A 12,489-nucleotide genomic window follows, 5' to 3' on the forward strand; every position below is an offset into this window, starting at 1 on the left:
ATTATTAGTCAGTGTTGCTGATACTTCCTTTGAGAGTTCCTTCTCTCATTTTTTTCTAACCTCCAAGTGGGTCCTGGAGATCTCCCAGAATTACAGCTGATCTCCTGGCTTTGGAGAATCGAATCTCTGCCATTCCATCCAAATGAGTTCCCCCAACTCTGCCCTCCCCAGGGTCCACCCCAAAATCTCCAGGAATTCATCAACCCTGAGATGGCAACCCTATAGAACAGGGGTAGTCAACCTGTGGTCCTCCAGATGTCAATGGACTACAATTCCCATGAGCCCCTGCCAGCGTTTGCTGGCAGGGGCTCATGGGAATTGTAGTCCATGGACATCTGGAGGACCGCAGGTTGACTACCCCTGCTATAGAACCTTTTCTTTCGTTTCCTTATGCTTCTATCCTACATCAAACCAGAAGCCATGCAAAAAGAGATTCCACCTGTTTGCTTGCTAACCCCATGCCTTTCCTTTGGCTATAAAAACAGACAGTGATGGCAGACTTTTGCCAAATGTATCCATAGCTTATAAATTGGGGGGGGGGGGGAGGAGAGACAGGACTTACCCCAAAGCTAAATGTATTCCATGGTCTGAAAGGGAGTTGTTAGCCCCACAGAGGGGAGTAGTGAAGGTCTTCTCATGCAGCCAGTATCTGTTGGCGAGAACACAGAGAAGAGGAGAGCAAACTTCACAAAACTCTTCTCCGAGCAGAGTGAGGAAGCTCAAGAAAAATCCGAACTTCTCGAAAGAAAGAAGTAAGCAAGGAATGCAAAGAGCTTTAGTTGGGGCAGATTAAAAGGATTATAGGGTTGTTTGTGAGCAAGCACAAGCACACAAGCAAGAATCTGTCCAAAGCAATGGTATGGAAACATGTGCCCTAAAACTGTGGCATTCCCCACAGTTTTAGATAAGATCCTTTGGGCGTTCCTAAAATGCAAGAAATACCTTCTCCTCCTCTAGTTATACTCCCAAATCTCCAGGAGAGCCAGCTTGGTGTAGTGGTTAAGAATGGCGGCTTTTAATCTGGTGAGCCGGGTTTGATTCCCCACTCCTCCATATGCAGCCAGCTGGGTGACCTTGGGTCGGTCACAGTCCTAATAGAGATGTTCCGACTGAGCAGTCCTGTCAGAGCTCTCTCAGCCCCACCTACCTCACAAGGTGTCTGTTGTAAGGAGAGGAAGGGAAGTCGGTTGTAAGCTGCCTTGAGACTCCTTCTGGTGGATCAGTGGTTCTCAACCTGGGGGTCGGGACTCCTTTGGGGGTCAAATGAACCTTTCACAGGGGTCGCGGCATGGCAAGCAGCTTGGCCAGGGGGCCACCATCCACACAACAGCCTTGTGGGGTAGATTGAGATAGAGCATTCATCTGTCTGGAGCAGTGGAAAAAAGCAAGATTGGCATGGTGGGACAACAGGCAGAGCTGAACTGAGAAACCCCAGGGGAAAAAAATTATATCCAATCATGAACAATGGATCTTCTCGCCATTGATCAGTTTTGGTTTAATTTCTGTGAAAGAACACTTGCATAGTTTTATGGTTGGGGGTCACCACAACATGAGGAACGAACGGTATAAAAGGGTCACAGCATTAGGAAGGTTGAGAACCACTGTAGCAGAGAAAAGCGAGATATAAAATCCAGCTCTTCTTCTTCCCACCTGGAGCTGCCAGTCCTAGGGCTGGGGGACCTCATAATCCTCTCAAGTCATGATAAAGTCAGGACCAGCAGTTTCCAAGGCACAAGATGAGCATAGGTGGTCGTGCCATGGCCACCTTCTGTGTTACAACCCCAGTCTTCCTTGGTGGTCAACCACCCAAGTACTAATTGTGGCTGCCCTTGCTTGGCTGTTGTTTATTTGGCATCCATTTATTCCACACATTTTTCTGCTCTCTTTCCTCTCATGAGTTCTCACTGGCATACATGCTCTGTCCCTCTACCCCTCCCAAGTTATTGCCACTGGTGTTTTCCCACATATTCTAGCCCTGCGCCATTTAGGTCATGACCAGCACTGTTAATTCAGCTTGGTGAGCCATGGAAATCAGAACAATTTAGTGTTGTAGGAACCCTCACTCTCCCTCCAGGAAATAGCTGCCTGGCTCTGGAACTTATGAAGACAAGAGGCCAGTTCTTGAACTGAAAATCATGGTCAGCCAATGGAATTTGGGGAAGTCTGTGAGAATCACCATTCTGCTTTCTTGCTAAGGACAGGACTCATGGATTTTAAGGGGTAAAACTGTGCAGAGGACTGCATTGTAAGAGCAGCACCATGTGATCCAGATGTTCCAGAACAGCTGCCCTTTTGCTTATGAACCCCACGCCCTTCCTTTTTGATGATGGTGACCTTGCTGGTCTAAGCCTCGAGGACAAAAATGAGATATTTTGTCTCACCCCTCGAGTGTTTTTTTAGCTGTGCAGAAGAAAGCAAAAAGAAGCCTAAACATCCCCTACCGTGTTCTGGTATTTTATCAAGCAACAAGCTTGCCAGGGAATTCAGGCTCCTTTGACCAATTCAGCTCCAAGAACCATCCCATATGATATAGGGACATTCAGCAGAGGGATTTGTCATTCAGGGTTTTTAAAGGGGGGTTAGGCAAAGCTATGGCAGGTGTCAGTGCAATTTAAAACAAAGTTACATGATCCTTCTAAGTTCTACGGTGTCCATGTCATTAAGTGGGCGTACCCCTGCTTTGATTGCCCTGTAGCTATAGCCATGATTATTATATATAACTGCTAAGTGGAACCTCTATACCGGGGTAGTCAAACTGCAGCCCTCCAGATGTCCATGGACTACAATTCCCATGAGACCCTGCCATCAAATGCTGGCAGGGGCTCATGGGAATTGTAGTCCATGGACATTTGGAGGGCCGCAGTTTGACTACCCCTGCTCTATATTCTACAGCAGCTTGCTGAGTATCAGTGGCTAGAGGGACAAACAGCAGGAGAAGGCATGTTCCTCCAAGTATTTCTCATGGGCTTCCTGAAAGAGTCTGGCAAGAGTCAATCAGGAATGGCCAAACTGTAGCTCTCCAGATGTCCATGGACTACAATTACCATGAGCCTCTGCCAGCATGCATGGTAATCGTAGTCCATGGACATCTAAAGAACCACAGTTTGGCCAGCCCGGGACTAAATGGTCTCCTTGTCTGATCCAGCTAGGCTTTTCTTGGGTTTCCCACCTAAGGTTATAGCCTATGTTTAACAAACATGGAGCATGCAGGTACATATTAAGATCCACAAAGCTGCCATATGGTTTTACAAGGTCTGAAGCAGGACCTTTTCTCAATCCTGGAAGTGCCACAAAATGGACTGCTCAGCAATGATCTGCCCCTGAGACCTGAACCTGAGATTCCCTGGTTCCCAGCTTTCTCCTTCTTAAAACTAGGAAGAGGAAGCAGGAGAAGAAGAGCTGATTCTTTTATTTGTACCTTGCTTTTCATTACGCAAAGGAGTCCCAAGGTGGCTTATAATCACCTTCCCTTCCTCTCCCCACAACTGGGTTATCTAGTCTGACCTTCTGCACAATTCAGGAAACTCACAACTACCTGCCCACCTACAGTGACCCCAATTTCTTGCCCCGAAGATGACCCCCCCCCCCCCCACATCAAGAAAGCCAGAATCCCTGACCAGTCTGGCCTGTAGGAAATTTGCCTCCCAACCCCAAATGATGATCGGCATTTCACAAGGTCAAGTCTGGCTACCAGATCTAAGTTCTAAATACCTGGAGATGTTGGTGGTGGAGCAAGGGGGGAGGACTGAGACTTCAGCAGGGTATAATGCCATAGAGTTCACCCTCCAAATCAGCCATTTTCTCCAGGGGAACTGATCTCTACTGTCAGCTATAATAACCAAAGATCTCCAGGCCCAACCTGGAGGCTGGCATCCCTAGCAACAAAGTGAGGTCACTTTTTATGCATCTGATTAATTATGTATGTCATAAGTAATCTGTCTTTCTGGGGTCTTCCCATTCCACTCTCCTTCCATGCCCCTCAACAGCTTTCTTGAAATCAGCAAAGTCACCATTACAGGACATGTTGCATTAGAAGCTTTTAAAAACACAGATAAGAAAAATCCTACATGTACTCAGTAATACTCTTGGGGGGGCTTATTCTCAGGCATTCTGTGAAAAGGCAGGAAATTCTTAAGGACAGTGTCGCATCCATTTTCCCCTTGCTCCATTACCACACTGGCCTCTTCAAACAGACTGGCAATTCATTCCGGGGGGTGTGGGGAGATCATGCCTTACTCTGCCTTGATCCCACTTACTGTGGTCTCTCTTTCATTCTGACCCCCTAGAGTTGCAGACAGCACACGCTTGAAGCCTGACCTCCTCTACAGAGCTGTTGTTGGAATACGCAAAATCTGCATTGTGCATAATTGCACAGAATATAAAGAGTATCCTGCAGGGGGCACCTGAGGAGATATATATTTTGCATAGTGAGGGAGTTCCCGATGGTTTTCAAATTAGCCGGGGGAGGACAGGGACCTCAGTGGGGTACAATGTCACAGAGTCCATGTTCCAAAACATCAATTTTCTCTGTAGTCTGGAGATGCACTGTCATTCCAGGAGATATCCAGATCCCACCTAGAGGCTGGCATCCCTAACCCTGCCCCACTCCAGCCTAATCTTTTTTTAAAAAGAGTGACCCCCTGCAAAGGATTGTAAACCAAGCAGCCATTAAAGGCAGAAGACAGCCTGGCATGTCTCTAACTTCCTTCTCCATACCAGCTTCCTGAATTACCCTGAACCTAAAATAGAGATGCTAACAGGCCTGCAGAATGATGTCCAGTATGGACGGTCTTAACACATAGAAAAAGGCAGTTAAGCTTTTCACTGCATGGAAGTAATTCACATCACCTGGTAAACAACACCCCCTTATGAAGCCTCTCTAAGGGGACAAGATTATATATAGCTTTGCCCTCCAGGTTCCTGGCAACCCCAATTCTCTTTAAGAATCTCCGCGTCTCTGCAAACCACTCACCTGTCATCGCAGAGCCAGCTCCCAGGGAAGGAGTGCCTACCCCAGCGTTAATCTCCAGTTTAGAGGCCCTGGCTCAGCGGAGGACCTTAATTTCTCATCCAAAGCAAAACTCCTCCTCTGGAGGGCTCTCTGTTGGGTGCCTCTGGCTGCTGGCCTCTGAGCCACTCAGCTGTTATCCATTTATGACAACATAAGCCAAAAGTACAAGCTGGGGCTGAGAAAGCATGTTTTCCCTCTTGTTTTTAACCCTCTGAAATGCTATTTGCTATGTTTTCATCCCCTTCCCTGTTACTGGAAGCACAATTGTGTGCAACGAGCTGCCTCTACAGAGAGCCTATCAGGAGAGCTTAAATGGGCAAACACAGAACAGAAGTATTTGTCTCCTACAGTCAGAATGGTCATCAGGCATGGAAAGAACTTCCCTCGCTCTTTAACAGAGGCTCAATGGGTGGAAATGGGTGGTAGAGGGTTTTTTTTTTATGGCACAAATGTAAATAACGCCCCATGGGAAGTTCTACTGAAGCAACAGGGCATTGTCCTCCCAGCAGTGAGTCCCCCTGTTGAAGGATATTTTGCTGCTTTCTATCATCCAAGGGCTTAATGTACATTCATTTTTTATGTTTGCCGGGAACAACTCTGAAAAGACTGCATCCAATAGAAATGAAGTACCTCCTGCCAAGAGCTGCCTGGCTGGAAGTTTCGAAAATGGGCTGGGCAAATGCATGGAGAAGAAGAGGTCTCTAGATGGTTCCCACCCATGACCACCGAATGCAACTTCTGTCTTCAAGGGCAGATTATCAGGTGCTGAGAGCCAACAACTGCAGTGGCTATTCCCATTCTGCCCAGGGTTTCCCAAGGGCACCTACTGGCTACTGTGGAAGACAGCAGATAGAACCCCAATAATCTTGTCGTCTGGGGACTGCCCCACTTCCTCTTTCTCACTATTGAAAAAACTGTTCCTGGAGGCTGAGAGGCCTTCCTAAAATGGAGTGGGAGGCTACACTACAGCTCAATGGGGGAATCAGTAGATAGGGGCCACCTTCCTATTATTTGAGCCTATGTGAGATATTGTTTGGACCCCAGCTAAGGCACAAGGCTTCACTGAGCTGCCACTTCTAACATTACTTAGAGCAGGGGTAGTCAACCTGTGGTCCTCCAGATGTCCATGGACTACAATTCCCACGAGCCCCTGCCAGCAAACGCTGGCAGGGGCTCGTGGGAATTGTAGTCCATGGACATCTGGAGGACCACAGGTTGACTACCCCTGACTTAGAGCATTGCCCTACAAACTTGCCAGAGGCTGCCTCTAACCCCTGCGCAGCACCAGAGGACCCACTAAGCTGTCGCATGAAATGAAGGGAAGGAACTAGATCAGCGGTTCTCAACTTTTTCTTTGCCGCAACCCCGACTTGGGTGGCAGCTGGTGCGGTGCACAACAATCAAGGCGGCAGGGAGGCAACCATTGCCATGGCTCCGCCACCTCTGCCCGCATCTGCCGGTCTCTGGCCGGCGCCTCCACCCACTGCTGCTGCCACCCACCTCCACACTCCGCCGCCACTGCCTGCCGCTGCCCGCCGCCACTGGCGTCAGGCAACCTGGCAACCCCGGGGAAGGGGCCAAGCGACCCTAAATGGGGTCGCGACCCCAGGGTTGAGAACCACTGAACTAGATGATCTAGGACTTGGTCAGGACCATGGGCAGCATGCCAAGGGAGTCAGGGACAAGCTGTGTACCATAGTACAGGATAACACACATTCCTGACAGGGAGGAATCCTCTAATTTGCTGAGGGACCTTTCCTCATCATCCTGCATGCAAAGGTAGCATGACGTGTGGCACTCCCTACACAGCTGTAGTAGCAACAGGCCCTTCGGAACAGCAAAAGAGTGGTAACCCTATAGGGCAAGGGTAGTCAAACTATGGCCCTCCAGATGTCCATGGCCTACAATTGCCTTTCGCTGGCAGGGGCTCATGGGAATTGTAGTCCATGGACATCTGGAGGGCCGCAGTTTGACTATCCCTGCTACAGAGATTCTGTATCTTGCCTGGATAGTCTAGGCTAGCCGGATTTTGTCAGATCTCGGAAGCAAAGCGGGGTTAGCTCTGGCTAGTATTTGGATGGACCACCAAGGAATACCAGGGCCATGATGTGGGGGCAAACAATGGCAATGGCACCTCTGATTGTCTTTTGCTATGGGGTCGCCGTAGATTAGCAGTGACTTGAGGGCACTTTCTCAACACCCCCACAGGGATTTACAGCCCAGCAGGTGGGCTTTATAGAATCACAGAGTTCGATGGTACCTCCAGGGTCATCTAGTCCAACCCCTTGCACAATGCAGAAACTCACAGCTACCTGCCTACTCACAGTGATCCCATTTCATGCCCGAATGACCCCCCCCCCCAAATTGGACAGTTGCAAGACAGTCAGTGCAGAAGGGGAGAAGGGGAGGAGGTCCTTAAAAGGACAGTCAATTGCCCCCAAACCAAACTTGTGTTCATATCTTGTTATTCAGAGGAAAGAAACCCAAAGCCCCAAGGAGAAAAGGAGGAGGGAATTGACTTACCTGATTCTAGATCACTACCAAAGCATCACATTAAAGCATCCTACAATATCCTTCCGTTTTCCCCTTGGCTTATTTTTTAAAAACTAATTAAAATCTTTAATGCCATCATCTCTGACACAATTCAGGAATGTTTCCCCCTCTCTCCTGCACAGAGAACTTTCTCTCTTCTGAGCACCGCATAAATGTTAACTAGCTTTGTGAAGGAGGAATAAATACGATTTTCTTGTTTGACTGAGAGATGATGAAACGGAGGCAAAGAGCAATTAAATCGCTTAGCAAAAAGCAGCGGGGTGTGCTGAATAGTGCCAAGGACATGGGCTGACAAGAATCCCCTTCAAATTCTGGCTTTATTGAAAAAAAGTCATCAATAAGCTGCTGGTTCGTCTTGCCTTAATGCTTGGAAATACTGGTTTTTGAGCCTCCGTTCTCATCTCAAACATGAGGAAATGTGTAACTAACATCTTGGGTATGTACTAGAATGAAAACCAACCTATTTTCCAGCAGTTTCCAGAAAAACACATAAAGAAATATTATTTTTTTTTAAAGAAAGAGCATGTACTAGAGCTATACACATAAAACTGGAAGGGACCTTGAGGGTCATCTAGTCTAACCCCACCTGCACTGTTCTTCAGTTCCTAGAACGACCCTGTTCTGAGAATGAAAGAATCGGTTCATTAGCCTCTGGCCTAAATTAACTGGATTAAAAATAGAAACCCGGCCTCCAGCAGCTGCCAGCTTCTAAAGGTGAATGTCCAGCATGCCAGGATCAATGTTAGCATGATAGGGGAAAGGAAATTATTACCTATCTGATAAGATTGTTTTCTCACACAGCCAGACTAGGTCAGAGTTCAATATTTCCTCAAGCACATAATTTGTTTGACAAGGAAGGCTGAGGCTCTCCTTCAGTGATGCCTATGTCAGGCTTAGCAGTACTCAGACCAGCATCCTGAGGGGTTGGATATCATTTCTGTGCTCATGGCTATCAGGTGGCCCAGAGGTGGTGGTCCCAGGGCCCATGAAAGGGCACTAACATGTCTCCCCCCATTCTTGGCCCCAGCTGTGTATTAGCTGGCCCAGTGAAAAAGATCTCCATGGAGCCTGATAGGGGTTGATGCTTGTACTTGTGGAGTGTAAGCTAAATATGTGCAGACAGTGTGATGCGGTAGTAAAGAAGGCAAATGCAGTCTTGGGCTGTATCAACAGAGGCATCACATCAAAACTGCAAGATGTCATAGTCCCACTCTATACTGCATTGGTCAGACCCCACCTGGAATACTTTGTGCAGTTCTGTAGGCCTCGCTTCAAAAAGGACATGGACAAAATTGAGAGGGTCCAAAGAACAGGGCCTGGACACTCTGCCCTCTGAGGAAAGGCTGAGGGACTTGTGAATGTTCAGCCTATAGAAGAGGAGGTTGAGAGGGGACATGATTGCTCTCTTTAAGTATTTGGAAGGTTGTCACTTGCAGGAGGGCAGGGAAAGGTTCCTGTTGGCAGCAGAGGATAGGATCTGCAGCAATGGGTTTAAACTATGAGTGAAATGATACCAGTTATATATCAGGAAAAACATGTTCACAGTAAGGGTAGTTCAGCAGTGGAATGGGCTGCTTGAGGAGGTGGTGAGCTCCCCCTCTCTGGTGGTCTTTAAGCAGCAGCTGGACAGATACTTATCCTGGATGCTTGAGGCTGATCCTGCATCGAGCAGGGGGTTGGACTAGAAGGCCTGTAGGACCCCTTCAAACTCTATGAATCCATGGGAAAGAAGGGGCTACTTCTGACCTACTCGATTGATTGAATGTACACTGGCCCCAGAGATCCACTATTCCCGGAGTGGGGAAATAACTCAACAATATCAATGTTCCCTCTAATTCCTTCCCTCTGCTGAGCAGCGCAGATCCCATCCTGACCAGAATATAACTAGGCACAGTTCCAGGATGCTGCTGAGCAGAGCTTCCGGTGTCAATGAGCATCCACTCACAGGCACAGATTAGAGGAAACACTGACAAAAACTCACACACACATAGTTTTCCCACTGGGAAAAATAGTGAATCCTTGGGTCCATTATGAATAGGGATAGACATGAACCAGAAACATACCGTTCATGGGGGTTTGTGGTTCAGGGCTGAACTATGGACTGAATCAAACTGTTTTGTGGTTTGCGACCCTGCAAACCCCATTGAAAGGGACCTCAGCCCCTTTCAACAAGGTTTGCAGAAGGCCTGAAAAACAGCTGACTGCACAAGGGACTGCACAAGAAAGCCCACCACAGCGGAGTTGCCGGGAACAGGCTGCTCCCCACCACTCAGCTGTTTTTGTGCCTTTTGCAGGGAACAGAAAGCAAGAGTTTAAAGAGTCTTGGAGTCTCTTTACATCCGCTTTCTGCTTTATCCATGAACTGGTTTAAAAATTTGTGGAAGTTTGTGATGACAGACCAATCACAAACTTTGGTTTGCAAATTGTGAACGGGGCAAAATTTGTGACAATTTTGCTTCATGGTCCCATTGGTGCCCATCTTGAAACCTGGATCAAGATAAAATGTGCTTAATTTCTAAGCAGAAGAGACTATGGCAGCTAGGTGGAGGACATGATGCCCGCAATGCCTGAATTGGCTGCTTGGTCACAGAACTGCAGCATCACATGAATTTTGACTCTAGGCATTAAAAAAGAAGGGAAGAATACACACTTGTGGGTACTTGAGTTCACCCATTTCAGTTCCCTTCGGAGCGGTAGGGAGCTGACACACATTCTTAAATTTTGCCAGCTAGATCTCTGGAAGCAGTTCAGCTCCTTTACCAAAAGGCAAACAAAGTTCCAGCCCTTCAGGGTATGAGCTGAGAGAAAATCAACACCTTTTTCTGAGGTTCTATGTTCAAATGTAAAAAGGCCTTTTCAGTTCAACTTGGTTTAAAGAATCAAAGTGCTGGCCACCCCATCCTGGAAAATGTTTCTCCAGAAACCCAGTGTGGAGTCAGAAGGTCATTGCATATTTGGAGCTCCCTGTACACCAAGTCCACAAAGAGAGGTTCAAATAAGACCTGAAAAACAGGAACATTTTAGCAAAAAACATCATTTAGGTATCCAGCTCTGGGTTGGGAAATTCCTGGAAATTTTGGTGGAGGTGCAGCCTGGGGAGGGTGGAGTTTGGGAAGAGAGACGCTCAGAGGTAGTTTGCCATTTCCTGCTTCTACATACTGACCCCGGCATTCCTCAGAGGTCTCCCAATTAACCAGTCAAATCATGATTTGTTTCCAAGATTATTTCTTTATTTATATTTTTACTTATATACCGCTGCTCTCAGACTCACAGCGGTTTATAATAAAAGAGTAAAACAACCCATCCCATAAAACCCCAATGACAGAAAATACCATTAAAATACATTAAAATATGGCAATTCTCCCCTCCCCTCTCCAGTTGCAGTCAGGAGCTCTTTTGTTAGGAGTGAGGGTCTGATCTAACCAATTCTAGGGGATCCGCCAAGACTTCAACTGAGAGCCAGTTTGGTGTAATGGTCAAGAGCAGCAGCCTCTAATCTGAATAACTGGATTCTATTTCCCATTCCTCCCTATGCAGCCAATTGGGTGACCTTGGTCCAGTCACAGCTCTTCCAGCCACACCTACCTCACAGGGTGTCCGGTATGTGGAGAGGAAGGGTAGGCGATTGTATGCTGCTTTGAGACTCCTTCCGGTAGTGAAAAGTGGGTTACAAAACACCAGCTCTTCTTTTGTTTGTGAGCATCAGTGTAATCATTAATGGCAGACATATCCTTAGAGCAAATAAAAAAGGAGATGTAAATACTGAAGCATGCAGCATGGGCATGAAACCAGCATGATACACGGACCATGGGCTGTATTGCCACAGGAGGCCACTGATGCTAATTGGGCTTAATAAAGGATTAAATTGCTGGCAGACTAAGAACACCATTAGCAGTTCCGCACATTAAAATAAAGGCTGTCATATTACATGCAACAGAGACCCATGTGATCGCCTGGGGGGAGTGTGAGGGAACATTTCTCTGCCACATGCTGCAAAGCCCACAGGTCAGCCTTGCGAAATTCCACCTGTTCAGGGTGAAAAATATTTTCTGACATGTGGATAAAGCGCTGCTTGTTGTTTTTTCCTGCAGAGGTCATCATCATGCCGGCCAAGGCAGAGATCGTGCTGATAGGTGATCCAGTGACCCGCTGGCAGAGGCTTTTGATGGGCTTATGCTTTCTGTGAACGATTTCAGTTTGCGCTTGGGGTCTCTTTGAGGCCAAGAGGTGAACCCAAAGAGCAGATGAGGCCAAGGTGCCTTTTAGCTGTCTGGGTTAATTCACTAGCTGAGTTCACTACTGAAACAGGAACATACAACATTGCCCAGTTCGTCGTGATTTCTAGATTGGACTCCAGCAATGCAGTCTCTATGGGGCTGCCCATGAAGTCTTTCTGGAAACCAATGTATCCATCGATCAATGGGTGTCTGTAGATTGAAGCATATTATACCAGCACTCCAGCAAAAGCACTGGCTACTTACGTTAGCAAGCACAATTCAAAGAATTCTTTTTTAACCTTAAAATCCAGACTTGGTTGGGCACAGAATACCTGCAGATAGGCCCTTCCACTCCAAAAAATATCTCCCAAGAAGCCCTGCTCAAGGTATTATTTTTATCTTTGTACTGTTAAAGCCCCAAACTTTTTAGACCTTTTTTAATAGAGATGATGCCTTTTTAGCGAGAAGATTACAATAAACACAGGCTCCCAAATTTGTCAGATAATGCAGAAGAAGCAATACTGGGGAAACATCAGAGGTATTCATATTTTTAGTCCTTTTCCTTATAATCTGTATAATTGCAAAAAATTGTATTTGACACCCTTGTAAGCGGTTGCCCCCATTTTTAAATATCCTCATGGAATCAGACATTTGCTTCTGCTCCTTTGTGTTTCTATTTCCTTTTCCCCCCAAAATGAAATGAGCTCT

The 12,489-nt window shown here is 47.0% G+C and overlaps 1 protein-coding gene across 8 annotated transcripts in view; it reads right to left on the reverse strand.

The window, feature by feature from the left end:
* The window catches only part of LOC143838478 (cystine/glutamate transporter-like), a 43,425-nt gene extending 35,722 nt beyond the window's left edge, over window positions 1-7,703 (reverse strand). For 4 of the 8 annotated variants that reach the window (XR_013231398.1, XM_077339819.1, XM_077339825.1 and 1 more), the window contains exons 1-2: window positions 7,535-7,703; window positions 563-649 (exon numbers count right to left, since the gene is read on the reverse strand). The gene's annotated coding sequence lies outside the window, so the exon portion shown is untranslated. Of the gene's footprint in view, window positions 1-562; window positions 650-1,147; window positions 1,367-4,972; window positions 5,250-7,534 lie in introns of those variants that run through there. The other 4 variants (XM_077339821.1, XM_077339823.1, XM_077339820.1 and 1 more) reach the window with 4 other exon arrangements.
* Between the last annotated feature and the right edge of the window lie 4,786 nt (window positions 7,704-12,489).

Source organism: Paroedura picta, chromosome 5 (genome assembly GCF_049243985.1).
Source record: "Paroedura picta isolate Pp20150507F chromosome 5, Ppicta_v3.0, whole genome shotgun sequence".
Lineage (NCBI taxonomy): Eukaryota > Metazoa > Chordata > Lepidosauria > Squamata > Gekkonidae > Paroedura > Paroedura picta.